Raw genomic sequence first — 21,139 nt, forward strand, 5'->3', positions numbered from 1 at the left:
GAACACTGTCATTTTAGTCATGGCCATTTAAGAAGTGTAACTCAAGTTTCCCTTGGCATCTACTATCTTCCAAGCTGTCCTAGGTACCAGAGACACCTGCAGTGAATGGAGCAGTCCTGGGTCCTGCTCTCACAGGCTGCCTTCCGCGTTCCCATAGGACACGTTCCAAAGCTTTCTCTCCAGCCCATCCTCCTTTTCTCTTGGCTGTCAGCCCTGCTCAACTTCTCTGGAAAAATGAGAGCCACCAACCACGCCTTGCTACCCCCTGAGCCTGGGCACGTCACAGACGTGGAGAAAGCTGGTTCTCCGGCCGGCCTCCTGCGAACAGGCTCTGATCCACAAGGACAGCAGTGGGGGCCGCAGAAGGTGTCTGAGTGTTCCAAGTCTAAATGATCCAGCAGCCCGGGGTGGGTAAGCTCAAGCACTACAGGAACCAGGCAGGTAATGGAAACGAAGAAGATGGGAAAAGTTGAAGACAATCGATGCCAAGTGCCGGGATTGCAGGAGTAACAGGTGGCTGGTTAGTTTGCCTTTAAAACACCGTGGGAGGCCAATCAAACCACTTCAACAGATCCACAGGCTCCAGCCAGCGCCACGGTCTGCCAGCTTGCAACCTGTATGGCTGCTTCTCTTCAAAGAAATGGAGGAGAAGCCTGCCTTGCGAATGAGACACCCACACCAGCTGCCTTTAGATCCTGAAACAAGAATGTCTAATTGGCCCGTGAGTCCATTCATTCATGCATTTATTCTACAAATGCTTACTGAGCACCTAGGGAGTGCAGGGTGCTGTGCTAGGCATGAAAAACGATGGTGGTAAAGGAAACCCCGCTGTCACAACGCTCCTGTTGCTGAGGTGGGGGTGGACAAGGAGTGAAAATCTAACAGGTAAGTGAAATGTGTTAAAAAGAAAATAAACAGCACAGGAGAGGCTACTTTGGACAGAAAAGGTCTCTCCGATGGGATATACTGGGATCGGCTGTGAAGACGACCGGGAAGCAGGGCACTCCAGGGAACAAGGGTGACTGAGGTGGGGAAGCAGTTCAGCGGGTTCAGGAAACACAGGAGGCCAGCAGCGAGAGCGCAGTGGGCAAGTGGGCAGAGGAGGCGAGGCTCAGAGGCTGGCCAAGGTCTGAGAGGCCGAGATAAGAGGTTTGTATCTCATTACTTGGAAGCTCCACTGACTCGACAAGGAGGCTCCCTCCCCACCTCTAGATTAAAATTTGATTAGCAGTCAGAGGCCTGCTGAGAGTGGCTGCCTCTGAGAGACGACTAAGGCTGGTCCTGGGACTGTGGCTCCTCTGACACCCAGTCACCTCACCCCCCCCCCCACAGACACTTGGGGCACAGCCCGGCCCAACGGGTGTCTCTGAAACAAGAACCACCTGCCCAGCAGGTACAGATGCCCACGCAGTTTGCACCAGCAGTGGACTGGGCTCGGCTCTGTCCAGCCGCTGCAAGATACAAGCAGAGACACGGTGGAGACTGCTGCCCACGGGCCTGGAGCCCCTGGTGGACCCCCAGAGTGGGCTGGGGCCCTGGAGGCCAAAACAGTAGCTTCCACATCCAAAGCCCGGGACGAGACTGGCTGTCTCAGCCATTCCCTCCACAAAGATTCACTGAGAACCTACGATGTGCCAGAAGTGGGTCCACGCAGTAGGGACGGCCCCAGTGAGCAAACAAGTCAATTCCTACCAAGAGGGGGAGAGACGCCCTTCCCCCAAAGCAAATTATATCTCACAAAGCGGTCACTGCTCTGAAGGAAAGTAAAGCACAAGTGGGATGGGGAATTCCGACGCATACGGAAGGGTGGTCGCAACTTCAAATAGAGCGGTCAGGGAGAGTCGCACACTGAAGCAGATTTGAGTGAAACAGGGGAGCAAGGCCCGTGGCTATCCTGGGGGAGAGGAGTCCGGCGAAGGGCGATTGTGAGGCTGGGTGTGCCTGACACCCTTGGGGAGGAGCGACGTGCTGGACATCGGCGGTGGGGTGGGGGGTCCGGCGGACCTGGGGCTGCGCATCATCGGAACTCCGGCTCTGCAGCCCCCTTGTCCCACTCACTACCTGTCAGGCCCAGGTACTGCTGGAGATTAAGATTTCAGGTTTACTTCAGCTACAAAGCCGCAGGTTATAGATTGCTGGAAACTTCCGTCAAGACGGGCAGTGGGAATTCTGAAGGCAGACGTGGACACTTTGTCTAAGAGGCCTGCTCTGGCTTGAGTCTAAGACAGGAGGGTGAGCATGGTGGAGTCTTGATGTAAAAGCCCAGAAAGGAGATCAGCAAAGTCTGGCAGCTGCTACACCAAAAATGAGAATGAGTGGTAAAGTTTTCATTCAATTATATTCGCAACAAATAATTACAGAGCAGGTACTAAATTCAGTCGCCTAGCCCTCTGCAAATGTGTGTCTCCAGTATCTCTTCCAAAATGATGAGAGGTGGTTTGCTTTGTTTGCAGACAGGAACGAGACCCGTGAGTGGTGCCAAACACCTCATACCTGTCTCTGTTGTGAGGGCCCGGCTCTTTCCAGAGCATGGTGCCGGGAACATCTGATGGGGAACATTGGGAGAGGAGACAGGATCCGAAAACGAGAACAGAGTGGTTTCATCCTACACCCAACCGGCAAGACTTTGGGCTTTCCGTATTATACTGATGTAGCACTCTGCAATCCATGTGGTGAATTCATGATCATCATCCCACAGAAGGCCAGCGAAGAGAGCCATTTCCCTCCTTTTACAACACAGGAACGGGCTCAGAGGGGTAAAGGGACCTGTCTGAGATCACACAGTACAAAGCAGGGACTTGAACCCAGGCTGACGGGACGTTTCGTGCTCTTTCTCGTCAGGTTTCCTTGCTAAATTGGCTACCTCCCCAGAATAGCTCGCTCCTCAAATAGAAAAAACCGGTTCTAAAATAGGTCTTCCTAGAATTATATTCATAATAATACAGTAATCTAATTATCCCGTACTTCATGATTGGAGAATGTAAAACACCTTGGTCGTTTCAGCAGCTGAATTTTCTGGTTCAAAGACAAGGGCCGTCCACACCACAAATGTGTTTATGCAGATCTGCCTCCACAGTCCCTGAGCCGCTCAAGGGGGCCAAGCTGGGTGTGGTCCTCTCACCCCTGGTGTCTCGCGCCCGGCGCCTTGGAGACGTCAGGGAAGGTCTGCAAAACGAATGAATGAGCAGCAACACAAAAGCCATCCTACTTGATGGTCCCTTACAGCTCTCCTTCGGCTCCCCTCCGATGCACCGAGTGGCTTATTAATTATGGATGGAAACGGAGGCTCTGAAACAGGAGCTGATGTGGGTATAATCACACCCTGTGTTTGCATGATCATAAGTAGATTATTAAAAATGGATAAGGCAGCCATAATTGGGCTCCAGCCTACCAGAAATCTTAGAGGAAGCAGACGGAGCATTTGGGCATTTTCTGTGCTTTAATCTAAACCAGCAGAAAAAAACAAATTGATTGGAAGATTGTCTTTCACGTTCCATTACTGATGTACGGGCTATCATTAGCAAAGGGATCACTGCAAAAGCTTTCCCCAGCATGGAATCAGAGATGGGGGGATTTTATTTAGAGAGAGTCAAACTTTGTTCTGTTTGTCGGGCTCTTCTGAGAGTTTGGGCATTTGGCCAAAGTTGTAAGTGAATTTTTCCCCAAACACATTTCCCTTTCATTTTGAAATGGGCCCGGAAAGGAAATGATATTAACGCGTTTTCCACTGTTTATGCTTTAAAATCATCTCGAATACTCATCAAGAGGCTTTGCTGGGAATAAGAAGGGGGTGCTTTCTTAAAGAGAAATCATCCAGCATAACGTACGTGCAGAAAGATGCAAGCTATTTTCTCATATAAAAATTATGACCGTGGAAACCCATGGTTAACAAGTAAATACATGTAAATAACCAAGGAAGACCATTTAAGTTTATTTACTTACTTTTGAGAGAGAGAGAGAGAGAGAGAGAGAGAGAGCGCACACACCCAGGGGAGGGGCAGAAAGAGAGGGAGAGACAGAATCCCAAGCAGGCTCCATGCCTGATGCGGGCCTCGAACTCATGAACCATGAGATCATGACCTGAGCCGAAACCAAGATTCTGATGTTCAACTGACTGAGCCACCCAGGAGCCCCAAGGAAGGCCATTTACTGAGTGCTTATACCATATTATGAGGCATGTATTACCATCTCCACTTTACAGAAGAGAAAACAAAGGTTTGAGGTCAAGTGACTGAGCCAAAACTGAACCCAGCCCTGTCTGAATCCACATTGCACGGTCATCCACAGTTGTTGTACAAATGGGAGTCATTAAAATTAATACTATTTTGTCACTGTACTTAGCATTAGGAAATACCATATAAAGTCATGGGTGTGAGACCAAACAATCTTTTTTTTTAAAACACACAGGTGTTATTTAGCCTCTCTGAACCTTACGTTCCTCACTTATAAAATGGGGGTGATAGTAACATATATCTGGGGGGGCTGTTGTAAGGATTAAATGACATAGCATATATAAAACACCCAGGGAAGCACCTCATATATTATGTTATATATTAGTATTGAATAAAAGGTTATTGAAATTACGTAGCAACTGTTGAAATGTTTTTATTCTTACAATTGAATGATACCCTCAGGCATCCGATCTAAGGGGTGGAAAAGCCTATAGAAATTACTCAGCCCTTCTCCCTCCTATAAAGGCCCAGAGGAGAGACATGACATGACAGAGAAAAATCCAGATTGCTGCTTCCTGGGGTCCTCTGAAGTTACTACCAGCCTGATGATCTATCGGCTACCACATGGAAGCAGACATGAGCCCCTCCTGCTCTTCCAGGGCCTAACCCACTGGTCCCAGAATGGACTTACCCCCATTCTCTACCACCAGAAATGCTAAGAGGTAAGGGATGGGGAAAGCATGGTTTCTTAGTGAGGGTGTATGTTTGGGGGCTAAGCAAGGGGGCAGGGGAGAAGAATCATCCTATGTTAGCAATAAGGTTTCTACTTCTGAGAAATGACACGAGGACTTACATATTTGAACATGCAAAAGCAAGCCAAAGAAACCACATCAAGCCTGGCAGCTCAGGAAAAGGAACTGCAGCTTGCCAAAAGAACCACTGAGTAACAAGATCGTAAGAGGCCTGCTATTTGATACTAGCCTCTAAGGCGCCTTTATGCAGTTAGCAAAAGATGCCCCATCTGATACTTCCATCTGTCAGAAAACTAAAAGTTATACAAATCTATACGATCTATGATATGACTTGGGCTCCAGGGGATGTGGCATGGTTGTATTGTGCACAACATGCCCAACCATACAGAGCAGCCCTGTTGGGTAAGTTCACAGCTTGCTAGTCTGTGGAAACAGAAGTTTTACAGAATTAAGTAGAGAAGTCTTCTGTAATGGACATCTACTGTCCATGCCACTACCATTCATTCATCCATCTTACAGTAACATACCCAAACATTTCTTTCCAGGATTTGGATGTGGCAGATTTCAGTCCCTGCTTGAGAAGTGGGCATATAACCCATGCCTAAACTGGGCAGGAAATCCCACCCACTATGTGAAGAGAGTGGTTCGAAGAGGAGCACATGACCTAATCAGAGTCAATGAGTCTACAAGCAGATTCTTCCTGAAAATGCTGGGAGAACAGAGAATGTTCCTTCTGTTTTTGGAACTGTAAAGATATGAAGGCTGAACCTATAGTGGGCATCTTGCCATCATAGAAAGCCTGAGAATCCTGAGAATGGAGGGGAAGGAAGGAGAGACAGACAGACAGACGGACACTTGATGCACTGTTTCGAATACCCCTGAACCCAGCCATCCCTGAAGCCACTATAACTCTCAAACACTTCAGTTACATGAGACAATAAATTCTCTTTTGCTTAAGCCAGTCTGGGTTTGTTTTTATGTCACTCCCACACAAGAGTCCCAAGCTTTGCAAAAACCCTCACCGTGAGGGCTCTGGACACCTGGGGTGTTGGAACCATGCCATGGTGCCCTTGTCAAATGTGAAGAAGTCCCAATCCAGTGCTGGGACTGTCTGTGGCCTTCTCTTCCTTCTCTGTTCCCCCAGGATGCTCAATCCCTGAACTTGCAAAATCTTCCAGCTCAGGATCCAGGATGGAGGTGTGGTTACTAGAAGAGTCCACTCACCTCCACGTGAGAGGAAATGCCAGACCTGGATAGAAGTCTCATCAACTAAAAATACTGAAAAAACATGAAGCCTATGAGAAGTGAGTCATAAAATGGGCAGGAAAAACATGCTTTTGAAAATGATTTTCTGCAGGAAACAGAAGCAAATTCCAATAGCATTTACTTCGTACTTGTCATAAAATTAAAGAAAATGCAGACATCGTGAATCAAAAACATAGATGAGATTTAAAAAGAGATGAAAATCATTATGGTTTTGAGGCAGAAAGAAATTAAACTATTTAACAATGCATTTTGTCCAGTAATAGCTAAATTAGCAATGCAGAAAAGCAATTCGCTGGCAAAAAGGCCAAGCTTGAGAAAATGAACCAGGATTCAGAAGCGAAAATGGTGAGGGACAGGAGATACCCAAAGACAAGCCATGTGACATCACACATGCAAAATGTGCATCAATGAACAAAATACCAAAACAAATGTAGCAGGAGCAATGTTTGATACAAGAAAAAAGTTTCCTGAAATAAAGATAAACCAAATCTGTGCTTCAAAACGAATGCAAATCCTATCAGAAAAAAAAAAAATTCATAAAGAGACACTAAAACCTAGACGCATATCCTGGTTAAAGTTCTAACTTCGAGGAAAAGAACTCAACAGATTCTCAGGACAAGAGCTTACCTACAGAGGAAAAAAGTCAGATGTCACCTCTGTGGCATCAGACAGAAGGCAATGTCTAGTTTTGAGGGTCCTGGAAGCCGCTGGCAAGCCCAGCACTCTCCACACACAGCCAGGCTGCCGTCCCCATGTGCAGTAACAGGACAGTTTCAGCTACAGAAGGCTCAGAACGCTCAATACTTACATTCTATATCATTGAACTAATCCTCCAGCCAATCATCAACTGACTCAAAATACAATGCTGAGACCACGTGTGTCTGTGCTTATAAACGAAAAGCTGGATGAAATGGATGTTTTTCTAGGAAAAGGTAAATCACCAAAATCGTCTCCAGAAGAGTCACCCTGCTTAGGCCAATAAGCCTGCCAGGCTTCTTGCTCCACAGACAGCCGGCCCCAGCGGATACCCAGTCTCCATGGATTTTATCTGCTTTGTCTGCCAGTGCTGGGGACATGCCTTCCATGGAGCTTTTCTGTGCATGGCAGCCTTCCAGGCTTGGAGGAAGCCCAACCACCATGCCCGCTTCTGCATTACAAATCTCGGCCTGCCCGTGGCCCCGTCCCCTCCTCTCAGGATGGGGAGAGTGACGCTGCCTGCATGCACCTTCACACCAACCTCAGGGCCACCAGTCCAGCAGGGATTCCTTACAGTTTCTACCAAACAGGTGACACTACTCGCAGAACAGGATCCAAAACCAATGCAAGACTTTCCTCCTGTTGTGTTGACTATTCTCATGGGAGTGTGTGTGTGTGTGTGTGTGTGTGTGTGTGTGTGTGTGTGTCTGTGGGCTGGGGCGGGGAGGAGGCGGAAACTGGGGGAGGGAGAAAACATCAGTGCCTGTTTTCTCCAACAGTCCGGGATTCTCTTTTACCCATTCACGGCCTCCTGAAATAGCAGCAGTAGAAATTTTTTTCCAAATCCCTTCTCTTCTCTATGGAAGAATTTATTGAGAGTCCAAACCACATGGACATAAAGAAGCTAGACAGAAATGAGTAAATGCTATACAAGACATTGGATGATTCGGGCTATGTGAAGTCTAGGAACAGGCAAAATTAACCTTAGGTAACAGAAGACAGAATAGTGATTACCTCTGAGGGGGTAGTGATTGCCTGGAGAGGGGCACAAAGGGACTTTCTGAGCTGATGGAATGTTCTAGATCTTGATGTGAGTTGTGGTTACACTGGTGCATACAGATGTAAAAACTGATCAAGCCATACCCTTGGGTTTGGTGCGGTTTACTGTATGCAAATTATACCTCAATTTGAAAAAAACATCCTTCCAAGTGGGTGGAAAAGGTAAGCTAATATAAAATGGAATTGCTTGTTCGGTAGGTAAAGAAAAAAAAAAGCTTCCATAATTTCTTTTGTGCAGATTAGTCAGAACCTGATCCTTTTCTCAGTTTGGGAACCAAACTACATAAAAACATCCTAGGGGATGTGAGGATTTTATAAAGGACCAAAAGGAACCAATTTTCATCTTTGCTGAGAAAGTACAGAATGAATTAGACTCCTCAGAGACACCAGTCACCATTGAATGGACGGAGTCGTCTGGGATGGAGGGGCCAGCCTGAAATGATGGGAGAAAAAACAAGCAGTAACAACCAGCTGGAGAAAAGTCTTCAGACAAACTGAACGTGACAGAGAAGGGAAGGGGCAGGTCTCGTGAGGCAGAGAGTCATTAAGGGCTTTGGGAGGCAAGGAAGAAGGGGATGTGCAGCTTGAGGGATGAATCTTTGGGGCCCAAGGTGGTACCTTCCTTCCCTCGGGGTATCTGGGGACTAGTAAGAATCTAAGCTGGTGTGGTTGGCCACCCTTTGCTGAAGGAAATGACTGGGGACCAGTGCCAGCAAGGAGATTATGAAGTTTAGCTAAGGGGAATCATTTACGAGCTTGTGTCCTAAAACGCGGTGCCCTTATTTGCCATCCTATCTGCCACTTATTACCAACAATGCTGCATTAAAAACCTCCGCCCAAACTCAGGTTTCAAATGCTGGTCACTTATTTTTGCTCAGCTATCTATAGATAGGCGGGAAGTTTGGTGATCTAGCCCTGGGCTTCTCAACCTCAGCACTGCTGATGTTTGGGGCCAGGAAATTCTTTTCGGGGGCGGGGGGGGGGGGGACTGTCCTGCGCATGGTAGCAGTCTAGCAGTAACCCTGACCACAGAGGCCCACTAGATGCCCACAGAGCACCCTCCTCCTAGTCTCCGGACACTGTCAAATATCCCCCGGTGAGCTACCATCACCTTCAGGTGAGAACCGCTGCTCCAGGCTGAGCTTGCGCGGGGCTCACCTGTGCTTGGGTCTAAGCTTCCAGTCGGGGCCAGGCCTGCGCCACGTCTCCTATCCTTCTAGGACCTGTTGGCTACCTGGGGCATGTTCTTGCAATGAGTGCAGAAGCACAAGGGAGCAAGCCCCGTGACCCAAGCACATTTCAAGTCTTTGTTCACGTGACATCAACACTAACATCCCTTTGGGCAAAGTGTGTCACATGACCAAGGCCAACCCTGCTGGAGTAAGGAAGCATACTATGCCATGAGGGAGGGAAGAGGCGTGTGAATATTTACGGAACGGCAATCCAAACGATCCCAGCCATCGACACCATCGCTGGCGTAAAATTCTATCAGTCTAGGAAGTTCTTTATGTTTTATCTTAACGTTACCCTAGACACAGCGGGGATGTGATACAACCGGCAGGGGGTGGAGGCCTCCCATGGGTCAGGAGAATATGTATTATATCTGAGAGCTTCCTCCTTTAAGAGGATGAATTTTTATCATTATTCCTTTTTCTTTTTTAGGGAAAGAGAGAGTGTGAGTGGGGGTAAGGGGCAGAGAGAGAGAGAGGGAGAGACAATCTTAAGCAGACTCCGTGTTCAGTGCAGAGCCGGATGTGGGGTTTGAACCCACAACCCTGGGATCATGACCTGAGCCAAAATCCACAGTCAGATGCATCTGACAGAGCCACACAGGCGCCCCTCATCCTTATTCCTAAATCCACATACAACAGCTGTGCCACTCCAAAGAGGGGACGCGGGCTACCACAGAGAACAAAACGACTGACTTGGAACCTGAAGACTTGAGTTCTAGTCCTTGCTTTGCTCTTTACTACCTGTTTGACCTTGGCCCTGTCCCTTGACTCCACTACAACTTTGGTTTCCTCATCTACACAATGGGGCTATGTTCGTTTCTACCCAATAGTTAATGTAAGGGTTAAGTGACGTAATGCATATAAAATGCACGTGGCTGACGGTTTGCAAGATGACCCCATCAATTCCTTGCCTCCCTGCACATACATGTCACTTCTCCCCTGCCCTTGAGTCTAGACTGGCCTCAGTGACTGGCTTGCTTAAGACACAGCAAAAGTGATGTTCTGGGACTTCTGAGGCTCGGTCATAAGAAGTCTTGCAACTTCTGCATGGACTTCTTGCAATGCTTGCTCTTGAGATGCTTCTTCTCAGATTCCAGGTGCCATGCTGCCAGGAGTCCAAGCCACGTGGAGAGGCCACAGGCCATCACTCTGGTTGACAGTCCCAGCTGACTGCTGGGCACCAACTGCCAGCCGTGTGAGAGGGCCACCTTGGATGTTCCTCCCTGCAGAACCTTCAGATGATCGCGGCACCAGCTGACACATGACTGCAACTGCATGCGAGATGCTGGGCCCTGTCTGCCCCATAGAACAAGGAGCCATGATAATAAGCTGCTGATTTAAGCGACTGGGGGGAGGGGGAGTGGGCGGGGTTGTTGGTTACACAGCACAGACAGCCGCAACAGTGTCATGCGGTAGTAAGGTATTATAGGGTTATAGCACCGTATGCAGCTAGGGGGAGCATCGCACGCATTCAACCCTACCACAGTTATCACACTGAACAACTGTGCTTTATGCCACTCAGTAGACACAGTCTCTTTTTCTGATAATACAGCATCCCAGTTCTGCTTTGGAGGAACCACCCTATCCCCGCATGTGGTTTGGGAAGGGGTTCCCATATAGAGTTGCCGGTTTTAGTAAATTAAAATACAGGATATCCAGTCAAGCTTGAACTTCTGATAAAGAATAAATAATTATTTAGTGTAAGTACATCCCTTGTGATACTTGGGACTTCCTTATGCTAAAGATATTTTTTTATCTGAAATTCAGATTTAACTGGGGATCCTGAATTTTATTTTATGGGGGCAACCCTACTCCTGTATGCAGCCCCAGAAGTGGAAATGACCCACACTAAGATGATAGTGCATTGCAATGTCATAGCATGGTTATCACGTCAGTATGGCTATATTACTTAATCTGGGGCAATGAGAGAGGGACTCCCAGGATTTGTGTGAGAGTTATTTGAGGGGACCCTGTCCCTCTTGTTGAACTGAGTGCTGTGATGATGTGAAGCGTAGAACCTGAGGATGGAGATAACCTAGAGGGAGCAGATCCGAAAGAAGGCCCTGGACCAAGCCTTTCCTGAAGCTGCTCCCAGGCAGAAACATTAAGAGCCAGTGCACACCATTTAGCACATTCCCTTTCCACTTCTGTGGTGACCTAGGGAGCACATATCCAGAAGAGGCCTTCATGAGCTGGGTCCCTGCGTGACCATGAGATGCAGACATCCCCTGCTCATACTGAACGACAACAGCATGAGTAAGAAACCAGCCTTTGCCGTGCTAAGCCACTGACACACTGGGACTGTGTGTTACCTACAGCATAGCCTTGCCTACTCAGTGAGTGTACGTGGAGTTAGCACGAGAACTTGACAATAAAACGGGTGCCTTCCCACAGACAGAAGATGGGCCACAGCACGTCCATGTGGCAACATCTTAGTAAAAGGCTTTTTCCTCCTTCTTTTACACCATTGGTCTCTGGGTGAGCTGGCTGATCTTAAAGACATGGAGGAGGACTGAACTATTTTATTATTTTTTAAAAAATTGTTTTAATGTTTATTTATCTGAGAGAGAGAGAGAGAGAGAACGAGGGGAGAGGGGCGGAAGAGGGAGACACAGAATCGGAAGCAGGCTCCAGGCTCCAAGCTGTCAGCACAGAGGCTGATGCAGGGCTCTAACTCAACGATCCGCAAGATCATGACCTGAGCCAAAGTCAGATGCTCAACCGACTGAGCCACCCAGGTGCCCCAGGACTGGACTGTTTTAAAGAGGTAAGTGTAGGTCTTCGATGAATGAGAACCAGGGAGAGAAACTCTCCACTAAATCCACTATTTCAGGCACACAGCACACTTCACGGCCCTTGGGGCGTTTAAGCACACCATGCTGAAGTTCACTCCCATTTCCTAGGTGAGAAAAACAAGGCACAGAGAGACAAAAACACCTGCCTCAATCACATGGTTTCATTGTCCAAATCTGCTGGATTTAAAATGTTTCAACATGTGAAAGCTTTTACAGATTCTCAGGGTGAATGCAAGATTTGAGAAAGCAGCTGGATAATTTTATAGCGCGTACAACCTGCTGCTAGGATGAATGCAATCAATCTAAAGGCCTCAGAAAATCACCGCCGTCCACGGGAGAGTGTCAGGGTTTCTTCACTCTGTGGCAGGCGTGGGGATAATCACCCAGCCCCGCGTCAAGTTCTGGTCTCGCTAACAGACAGCGGAGAACAAAAGGGAGGTAGAAATCTACCTGAATACACAGAGCACTTCTCTCCCAGACCAGCAGGGAGGAAGGTGAGTGAGAAGTGACAGAGTCCCCAGGACTGAATGCAGGGACACAGGGCTGGGGAGTGAGGTGATGAAGGCATGTGGAGGCGTGCAGACTCCCCAACCGCTCAGAAGCAATCCTGAGACAATCAATCAATCAATCAATCAATCAATCACCAAAACAACCTGCCGTGTAGAAGTTCTGTTTCAGCTGGCACCTAAAGCCACCATCTTTTGCTCCAATCTATGGTGAACATCAGGGTTCGTTTCTGCTCACAGATTCTTTATTTTAGAAAGAGAGAGAGAGGGAGGGAGCATGCGTGAGTAGGAGACAGGGGCAGAGGGAGAGCGAGAATCTTAAGCAGGCTCCACGTTCAGCTGAGACCTTGACACGGGGCTTGATCTCACGATCCTGGGATCATGACCAGAGTCAAAATCAAGAGTCAGATTCTCAACCGACTGAGCCACCCAGGCACCCCAACAAATTCTTGATGGGACACCTATAATGTGCTGAGGCCCGCAGAAAACATAATCAAGAAGAGGATGCTTTAATTATTTACTGAGTATCCAGCACAGGCTCTGTACTGGGAAAAACATTTCATACTTCCTCACTTGAGTCCCTGTAACAACACTCAGAGGTCTTTTCATCCTTGTTTTCCAAATGGGGAAACTGAGGCTCAGACAGAGGATGTGACCTTGCCCAAGGTCACATGGTCCATGGAAGAGGCCCACCTGGCCCCCAGATCCATCGTCTTTCAACTCCATCTTGCTGCCGCCGTGTAACAAAGAATAATCGACAAATGCTGCATTTAAAGGGCTTATCAAGAGAGTGGAGGGGAAGACGCATATTCAAATAAGAATTACAGGATTCCAGAAAACACACGAGGCCGGCCTGATCAGGCAAGAATTCAAGGAGAAAATGAGACTCCCAACTGAACAAATGTTCATTTCTTCCTTCTTTTTTTCAAAACACTGTGTGTTGAGAGTTAATCACAGTCCTTGCTCTTTGGCTTTCTCATCACTGCTGGTCTGTGCGTGTCCCCTTTCTTACCTATTTATTAATAATGTATTCACCTCCATTCTCCTTCTCCTCTGCCATGGGCAATCCATCCTCATAGATTTAATGTGTATCTTTTTGCTTGAGTATGTTCTTGCAAAATGTATATTGTTTTGCATGTGGGTCTTTAAAAATTTACATAAGCGGTATTGTGCTGGAAATCTTGTTCCTTCTCCTGCATTTGTCAACTTGGCACTATGCTCTGCAGGTCTGTGTTGCTTTGTGTCCATCTAATCCGCTGAGTCTGCATGTGGCATAGGACTCCTCCACGCTGTGTGCCCCCACCTGTGCCCACCCACTTTCCCAGGCCGGACACTGAGGTGGTGGCCGCCTCCCCACCACCATGACCACACTGCAGTGTCTTTGTGTCTTTTGTGGAGTTCTCCGAGAGTGTCTTTAGGCCGTCTGCCCAGGAATGGAACTCTGGAATTTGACAGGTTTTACGTGGCAGTAAGGTCAGACCGCTCCTCAGAGCTACACCTGTCTGCCTTCCTATCAGCAGGGTGGAGAGTCCTCATATTCCCATGTCCATATCAACACGTGGTGGTATTTTAATTTTTGCTAGTCTAACAGGTGTGAAATGATACCTCAAATTGTTTTAATTTTCATATCTCCAATTATAAATGAGTTCAAATCACGCATGCAGATTTTTTTTTTTTTAATTTTTTTTAACATTTATTTATTTTTGGGACAGAGAGAGACAGAGCATGAATGGGGGAGGGGCAGAGAGAGAGGGAGACACAGAATCGGAAGCAGACTCCAGGCTCTGAGCCATCAGCCCAGAGCCCGACGCGGGGCTCGAACTCACGGACCGCGAGATCGTGACCTGAGCTGAAGTCGGACGCTTAACCGACTGAGCCACCCAGGCGCCCCAGATTTTTTTTTAACTACCTACTATGTTCTTGGTACTGTGGGTGATACTAAACACATACGTGACACTGTCCCAGGTCTTGCTAAGCTTACATGAGGATACAGAGGAAGGCCAAGCATATAACAAGGGAGGTAGTAAAGGGGGTAGGATGGGGTGCCTGGGTGGCTCAGTTGGTTAAGTGTCTAACTCTTGGTTTTGGCTCAGGTCATAATCTCATGGTTCATGGATTCCCTCCTCTCTAAATACATACATACATACATACATACATACATACATACATACATACATACATAAATAAATAAATAAACTTTAAAAAAAAGGGGGGTGGAAAGGGTTTAAAGTGAGATGCACTGAGGACACCACTGTCCAAAGCCAAAAATAATATATTAGCAGGTGTTGGCCAGTCCTCTTGGCCCAATGCAGCAACCACTAAAGGGTCCACATATCTGTTCATCTTCAAGTGGCGTCAGACCAGAAGGATCTTTTCTTAATGAAAAGGAAACTCCATTTCAAAAGACTGGGACTTTACCAAAAGTTGAATTTGCTTTAACACAAAAGCCTTCTCTTCATGGTCCTGCTATGCTGCTTATTGAAAGCAAATGTAACCATGATTAAAGAGGCATCATGAGGCCCCAAAAGCAAAGTAACCGGAGTTGATGTGAACTTCCCTATCAACAGAAGTGCTAGATAAAATATTACAAGAGCAAGTGCATAGAGGAGTTTACAGAAAAGGGAAATCCCTGAATGCCAAAACTGAAGAGAACGTGGATGGTGACAGCGTGCCACAGTGGCCCAGAGACATAACAGACCACAGACAGGCTTTAGATGAGGAGCTGTTATGTCCAAAGGAGGCCCTGCATGTGTGACCCTAAGCTCATGTGAGACTGTTACCTAGAACTGACATCCCTGCACGGAGCCGGGAAGCTACTAAGGGCTGCCATCATCGTGATAGAAGACTAGAGAAGTCTTCTCGCTGGTCCATGAGAGCCACCTGGGACTTTGCCTTTACTCAGGGCCCTGGGGAGAAAACCCAAGTCTCAAGAAACTGAAACCCTGAACTTGTGTGTAGGACATGAGTCCCAAAGCAAGAAATTAGCACAAGAGTCTGTCCTGGTGCCGAAGCAGCAGATGCGAAGTCACTCAGTAGAAACATTTCCACACCCAGGACACATGGTACTCACGGGGCGAAAACAACCCAGCTACGAATGAGCTCGCAATTTACAAATAACAAAACATGCCAGGAAATGATCCTTCATATTGGAGAGTAAGAAATATGACAAAAGGGAATGTATCTTCCCAAGAGCTGAAGATAATAAAGCAATTTAAAAGCAACTATAGGGGCGCCTGGGTGGCTCAGTCGGTTGAGCGTCCGACTTCGGCTCAGGTCATGATCTCACGGTCCGTGAGTTCAAGCCCCGCGTCGGGCTCTGTGCTGACCACTCAGAGCCTGGAGCCTGTTTCAGATTCTGTGTCTCCTTCTCTCTCTGACCCTCCCCTGTTCATGCTCTGTCTCTCTCTGTCTCAAAAATGAATAAAACGTTAAAAAAAAAAAAATTTTAAAAGCAACTATAAAATAGGTATTTTTTTAAGTTTATTTATTTGGAGAAAGAGAGAGAGAGAGTACGCACACGTGAGTAGGTAAGAGAGGAAGAGAGACAGAATCCGAAGCAGGTGCAGAGCCCCACTCCGGGCTTGAACTCACGAACTGCAAGATCACGTCCTAAGCTGAAACCAAGAGTCAGACACTTAACCAACCGAGCCACCCACGTGCCACATAAAATAAATATATTTTCTTGAGGTGATTACTCAATTAAAAGCAAATAGGAAGCTTTTGAAAAGTGCAAAACAGGACAAAAAATAAATCTTTAACATAGTTGAAGAGATTAAAAGGAAAAAAAAAGAACACAAATGAAAAAATAGGGGGGAAAAACCCAGGCAAATCTAAGTTTTGGCAAAAGCTCTGGCCTTCCCATGTTGAATCCCTTTCTGGTTAAAAACAGATACTCTCAAACAAATGAAAACTACAAGGGAAATTGTCTATAGTTCAACACTGATGCTTTAAAAAATAATTGCTGTGCAGGAGGTCTGTTTTAGCTGGACCTAAAGTCACCATCTTTTGCTCCAATCTACAGTGAATATATGAGTTCATTTCTGTTCACAAATTGTTGTTGTTGTTGTTTTTGATTTTAGAGAGAGAGGGAGAGGGAGAAACAGCATGAGCAGGGGAGAGGGGCAGAGGGAGAATAGAGAAAGAGAAGCTTAAGCAGGCTCCACGCTCAGTGCAGAGCCTGACACGGGGCTCGATCCCATGACCCTGGGATCATGCCTAAAGGAGGAAAGACTAAAGGAAGGAAAACAGGAGAATGTGAAATGCTAGGAAAATTTCATTAGAGGTGCAACATGTGTCTAACAGGAGGCCCTCCAAGGAGAAAGGAGAGAATGTGGAAGCAAAACTACTCCTAGAGAGATGATGGCTGAGAATTTCCCAGAACTGACAAAAAGACATTAGCCCTCAGATTCAGGAAGCAAAATGTGTTTTGATCAAAATCAAGTAAAACATAATCCATACTAAGATACACTGTAGGGAAACTACAGACCATCAACGAAATAGCAAAAAGCAACCAGAGATAATAGACATGTTGCCTACAAAAGAATGATGAGGTTCACGGCAAATTTCGCAATGATAGTTAGAAATTTCAGAAGATGCTAGAATTATACCTTCCAGGATTGGAGGCAGAATAACCATCGACCTAGAATTCTGTACTGCTAACACTTCATCAAGGGTGAGGGCAAAATAAAGACATTTTCAGAGGGAAAAAAAAGATATTGACAGAGATTTTACCAATGACAAGATGACTCCAGGGCATACTTCAGTAGAAAGCAATTCAACTCAGAAGGAGGAAGTGGAGAAAGAAGTGATTTGAGCAAAGTAATTAGGAGAGCCTGGATAAATCTACAGAGAGATTTACTGTCTTTTAAAAAGAAAGTAATGGGGCACCTGGGTGACTCTTGATTTCGGCTCAGGTCATGATCTCCTGGTTCATGGGATCGAGCCCCTCGTCAGGCTCCACTCTACCTGAGTGGAGCCTGCTTTGGATTCTGTCTCTCTCCCTCCCTCTCTCTGCTCCTCCCCAACTTGCATGGGTGTGCACACTCTCTTTCAAGATAAACAAATAACCTTTAAAAAAGTATTTATTTATTTATTTTTAGTGTTTATTTGTTTCTGAGAGAGAGCGCGAGCAAGGGAGGGGCAGAGAGAGAGGGAGACAGAGAATCTGAAGCAGGCTCCAGGCTCTGGGCTGTCAGCACAGAGCCCGACGCAGGGCTTGAACCCACGAGCCGTGAGATCATGACCAGAGCTAAAGTCAGATGACTGAGCCACCCAGGTTGCCCCTAAAAAAACGATTTTATTTAAAAAAAATTTTTTTTTTCAACGTTTTTTATTTATTTATTTTTTGGGACAGAGAGAGACAGAGCATGAACGGGGGAGGGGCAGAGAGAGAGGGAGACACAGAATCGGAAACAGGCTCCAGGCTCCGAGCCATCAGCCCAGAGCCTGACGCGGGGCTCAAACTCACGGACCGCGAGATCGTGACCTGGCTGAAGTCGGACGCTTAACCGACTGCGCCACCCAGGCGCCACTAAAAAAACGATTTTAAAAAGGCAGTAATGATAACAGGATCTGGGCTGTAAGTGAAGTCCTACACAGTACCTGGGGGCAAGAGCAGTTAGTATGCCTCGTTTCCTGTATTATTCGGGAAGAAGGTACAATCCTGAGACAGTCTGGATGGTTCTGGTAAAACATTAGGATGATCCCTAGAAGAACATGGGTAGAAGAAAGAACTTCCAGAGTCAATGAAGAGGACGCATCAGGGAGGCTTTTGAGCCGCCTCACGGCTTGGAGCAGAAGCCTCTGGAGAATTCGGTCATCTGCCGTGGAACCACTGACGTGTCCCGATAGCGTGAGGCAGGTCATGGAGGAACCGCTCACTACGTCAGTCAGTGTCCCTCGCACGCAGCTGGCTGGCAGTGCGGCTGTCCCCCCACCCCCCACCGCCCCAGTGCAGCAGGCCGCTCGCTTTCACCTCCTGTATGCACCCTGACACCATCAAAGAATCTCTATTCTGTGAGCTTCTTTGCGTAACTGCAAAGGTAGGCAGCATCTCCGAAATAATGAAGTTTCTCTGCCGAGCAAAGACTAACGCAGACGGGGCTGGAGGTGACCTCCCTGACACACGTACAAAGGAAATGACGTGGCATGAATGCCACTTAAGGAGTCTTGGGGAAATCTCGTGCTCTTTGACACAAGGTCACTCACTCTCCTTGGGCAAAGCTACCCGTGGAATCTCTGATTCCATCTGCTTTTGCTTACCTTTCTCAGTCAGGCGCCCATCGCCATCAAGACCAAAAGTCAGAATCGATTCAATGTCAAAGACAACACGTGCACTGCACAATTTCAGATCTGTGCAAGCCAAAAACACGGGAGGCACCGGCAACGGGGCTTCCTTTGGAGTAAACTTGAAGGCTACTCTTTGTTTTATTTTGTACAACTCTGGGGCTTCCCCCCCAACCCGAAAATGACCATTTACATAAAAAGCTGCAGTAAAAAGATCTCTTTGCAAAGATCACACTCCTATTGCGTGCATTTGAAGGCAATCAATTTCCACTACAATAAGATGAATCCACTGCAAAATATTGCGTGTACATATTTACAAATTTGAGGGGGATGGGAATATAGCTTTCAGCACATTGTCGGAGAAATTTATGAGCAAAATGGGGCTAGAAGCATCAAAGGCATGGATTCTAACTAGCAGGAGGGCCAGGTGGGGGGCATATCAGACCTTTGGGTAAAAGGGGGCAAAACTGTACCATCTAGAAGAAAAGAGCATTTAATACACGGCCACCATGGAAAGAAAATTCCACACAACTCGCAGAAGTTACCTGTACAGCAGCTTTCGTGCCAAAAAGAAAACAACGTGAGAAGTGCAGTTCTAAGGTACAATTTCACGTATCAAATGTGATTGACGGACCATTCAAAAATCACCACTGTTCTAAAGCCACAGGTAGAAGGGTACACTGTTGTGCTCCTCCTTCACAACCTACACTTTTGTTCTTTTCAAGAGCTCCTTCCAGACTTCCTGAGAAGCTTTTCACTCCTTCGTGCATCAAACGTGAGTCAAATGGGCGGGCGCCGTGTGCTTTCTGTGGGTGCCCATGAGCCGTGCTCAGCCCCGCCTGGCCCGGCAGGTACAAACGCTCATTCATTCATTCATTCATTCGACCAACAGTCATTGAGGTTATTAGGTGCCGGGCACTTTGCTAGGTACAGAGGAGAGCCAGGGACACGGCCGTGCCTCGTTTTCACAGCAGCAAATAGGTGTGTGAGAACATCTCATGTAGGGAGGGAGGGCGTTCTACAAGGGCGCTGTGGGGAGGCACCATGCTCGTCAGTTTGGGGCGCAGACGGGGCAACAGCGTCAGAAGTGGGGGGTTGGGGGCTTGCGGTTGGCAGCGAAGGGGAGCACAGGGCTGGACTGGGCAGTCCCGGGATGGTGCCGTGAAACCAGAAGTTCAGCATCGCCGTACCCGTTGAGGCCCACGGTAATGACACCAAGGCAGGATTTCCTAGGAACAAACAGCACCCCAGACTCCTCCCCCGGCTGCAAATGGCACCAGGGCATGCTCCAGCCCACACTGAACCGCCCACCCTGCCACCTGCGGCGAGGAAGAAGGGACTTTTTGGGGGCTGCCCGCCTCCACACACCCTTGTCCTCTGAACAAATTGCCTCCTCTCTCAATCACATTCTCGCCCTTGTTTATGACCCCTGCCCTTTCATAAATGCAGCTCCAGGAGCTTCTGCGGCTGGATTTCAGCAGCTGTGGACACCTAATCGATAGCTTTTCATAACGATTTTCTCCCCAGCGAGGACTCTTGGCCCAGACGACTCAGCTACAACACACCTGGATTGCACCACACAGGGATGTCAAAGCAGCCAAAGAGGCAATTTACCGGTTATGACTTTTAAGGGCTCATTCTGGGGCTGCTGTCGGAGAGAGAGGCCTCCACCAACTGTCAAAAATGCCTCTAGAATCCAATGTTGGGGATGTCACGTCTGAAGGGTGGTGCCTGGTGGGTTTGCTGGGGACACATTCCAAGGGAATCGAAAACAGATCATTCAAAATCCCGGGCCGGGGACACTGCACTCCAGAGTCCCAACCGTGTGATGAATTTCCGCTCGAAAAGCTCCTAGAACCGGAAGGGGCTTTCAGTTCATCTGCCCCAAACTGAGTCATTCACGTATGACCTCCACAATTCTGGCCATATTCTTGCTCTAATGTTCACTTTTATTTCTCTTTAAAATCCACTCACTTTTTTTTTTTTTTTAACTTACATAAATCTATGGCTTTAGTTTTTTTCTAAAACTTTGCTAGAACCGTAAATGGAAAAACAATATCTCTTGCCACCAACAGGAGGTGACAGTAAAACCAGACACAGAGGGAGAAAAGATTTAGTTCTACCTAGGTGGTGTTTCGCCGTTGGAGAGGTGTTACAGGCCCATGAACGTGAACCCAAGATCTCCTCTCTGATATAATCAGAGGAAGGAATGAAAATTGAAAAGAAAAATCACGATAGCACTATGTTTTGGTGTCTGTAACGTGAATGTGTGTCACCCCAAGTCACTTCGAGTATCACCCCAGACCACCTGGTTTAGGGACACGTTTACCTCTCAGGAAACACGAGCCTGTCAAACTCTGTAATTCTATGAAAGAC

The 21,139-nt window shown here is 47.3% G+C and overlaps 1 protein-coding gene across 1 annotated transcript in view; it reads right to left on the minus strand.

Moving 5' to 3' along the window:
* Nucleotides 1–21,139, minus strand: part of HS3ST2 (heparan sulfate-glucosamine 3-sulfotransferase 2) — a 94,738-nt gene that overhangs the window by 51,838 nt on the left and 21,761 nt on the right. The window lies entirely within an intron of this gene.

This window comes from Puma concolor, chromosome E3, assembly GCF_028749965.1.
Source record: "Puma concolor isolate L17-30 chromosome E3, mPumCon1.1.hap2, whole genome shotgun sequence".
Taxonomy (NCBI): domain Eukaryota; kingdom Metazoa; phylum Chordata; class Mammalia; order Carnivora; family Felidae; genus Puma; species Puma concolor.